Below are 2471 nucleotides of genomic sequence, written 5' to 3'. Positions count from 1 at the left end.
AAAATGGACCTTTTTAAAGGTCAGGGAAAAATATATTAGAGGGAAATTCTGGATAAGAGTATAAGGTTAACCAGAAAATGTGTTGTCTGACATTTCTCATTTCTAATTATTTAAATTCAAAGGAAAATCTGGGAAATTTAAAATGGGCCTAAAAATTTAGGGGAGAGTCTGGGAAATTGAAGATGGGCCTAAAAAAAGTCTGGGACAAGTCTGGAAAATTGAAAATGGGCCTAAAAAGTCAGGGACAAGTCTGGGAAATTCAAAATGGGCCTAAAAAGTCAGGGACAAGTCTGGGAAATTCAAAATGGGCCTAAAAAGTCAGGGAAAAGTCTGGGAAACTGAAAATGGGCCTGAAAAGTCTGGGACAAGTCTGGGAAATTCAAAATGGGCCTAAAAAGTCTGGGACAAGTTTGGAAAATTGAAAATGGGCCTCAAAAGTCAGGGACAAGTCTGGGAAATATAAAATGGGCCTGAAAAGTCTGGGACAAGTCTGGGAAATTGAAAATGGGCCTGAAAAGTCTGGGACAAGTCTGGGAAATTGAAAATGGGCTTAAAGAAAGTCTGGGGCAAGTTTGGAAAATTGAAAATGGGCCTTAAAATTCAGGGGAAAGTCTGGGAAATTGAAAATGGGCCTGAAAAGTCTGGGAAATTGAAAATGGGCCCGAAAAGTCAGGGAAATTGAAAATGGTCCTAAAAAGTCTGGGACAAGTTTGGAAAATTGAAAATGGGCCTCAAAAGTCAGGGACAAGTCTGGGAAATTGAAAATGGGCCTGAAAAGTCTGGGACAAGTCTGGGAAATTGAAAATGGGCTTAAAGAAAGTCTGGGGCAAGTTTGGAAAATTGAAAATGGGCCTAAAAATTCAGGGGAAAGTCTGGGAAATTGAAAATGGGCCTGAAAAGTCTGGGACAAGTCTGGGAAATTGAAAATGGGCCTGAAAAGTCAGGGAAATTGAAAATGGTCCTAAAAAGTCAGGTAAAAGTCTGGGAAAGTGAAAATGGTCCTAAAAAGTCAGGTAAAAGTCTGGGAAAGTGAAAATGGACCTTTTTAAAGGTCAGGGAAAAATATATTAGAGGGAAATTCTGGATAAGAGTATAAGGTTAACCAGAAAATGTGTTGTCTGACATTTCTCATTTCTAATTATTTAAATTCAAAGGAAAATCTGGGAAATTTAAAATGGGCCTAAAAATTTAGGGGAGAGTCTGGGAAATTGAAGATGGGCCTAAAAAAAGTCTGGGACAAGTCTGGAAAATTGAAAATGGGCCTAAAAAATCAGGGACAAGTCTGGGAAATTCAAAATGGGCCTAAAAAGTCAGGGACAAGTCTGGGAAATTCAAAATGGGCCTAAAAAGTCAGGGACAAGTCTGGGAAACTGAAAATGGGCCTGAAAAGTCTGGGACAAGTCTGGGAAATTCAAAATGGGCCTAAAAAGTCTGGGACAAGTTTGGAAAATTGAAAATGGGCCTCAAAAGTCAGGGACAAGTCTGGGAAATATAAAATGGGCCTGAAAAGTCTGGGACAAGTCTGGGAAATTGAAAATGGGCCTGAAAAGTCTGGGACAAGTCTGGGAAATTGAAAATGGGCTTAAAGAAAGTCTGGGGCAAGTTTGGAAAATTGAAAATGGGCCTTAAAATTCAGGGGAAAGTCTGGGAAATTTAAAATGGGCCTGAAAAGTCTGGGAAATTGAAAATGGGCCCGAAAAGTCAGGGAAATTGAAAATGGTCCTAAAAAGTCTGGGACAAGTTTGGAAAATTGAAAATGGGCCTAAAAAGTCAGGGACAAGTCTGGGAAATTGAAAATGGGCCTGAAAAGTCTGGGACAAGTCTGGGAAATTCAAAATGGGCTTAAAGAAAGTCTGGGGCAAGTTTGGAAAATTGAAAATGGGCCTTAAAATTCAGGGGAAAGTCTGGGAAATTGAAAATGGGCCTGAAAAGTCTGGGAAATTGAAAATGGGCCCGAAAAGTCAGGGAAATTGAAAATGGTCCTAAAAAGTCAGGTAAAAGTCTGGGAAAGTGAAAATGGTCCTAAAAAGTCAGGTAAAAGTCTGGGAAAGTGAAAATGGACCTTTTTAAAGGTCACGGAAAAATATATTAGAGGGAAATTCTGGATAAGAGTATAAGGTTAACCAGAAAATGTGTTGTCTGACATTTCTCATTTCTAATTATTTAAATTCAAAGGCAAATCTGGGAAATTTAAAATGGGCCTAAAAATTTAGGGGAAAGTCTGGGAAATTGAAGATGGGCCTAAAAAAAGTCTGGGACAAGTCTGGAAAATTGAAAATGGGCCTGAAAAGTCTGGGACAAGTCTGGGAAATTCAAAATGGGCCTAAAAAGTCTGGGACAAGTTTGGAAAATTGAAAATGGGCCTCAAAAGTCAGGGACAAGTCTGGGAAATTGAAAATGGGCCTGAAAAGTCTGGGACAAGTCTGGGAAATTGAAAATGGGCTTAAAGAAAGTCTGGGGCAAGTTTGGAA

Source organism: Phalangium opilio, unplaced genomic scaffold (assembly GCF_054372755.1).
Source record: "Phalangium opilio isolate 3A_F unplaced genomic scaffold, DU_Popi_V2 ptg000061l_1, whole genome shotgun sequence".
NCBI lineage: Eukaryota > Metazoa > Arthropoda > Arachnida > Opiliones > Phalangiidae > Phalangium > Phalangium opilio.
The sequence above is the reverse complement of the archived record's forward strand: the minus strand, read 5'-3'. Positions refer to the sequence as shown.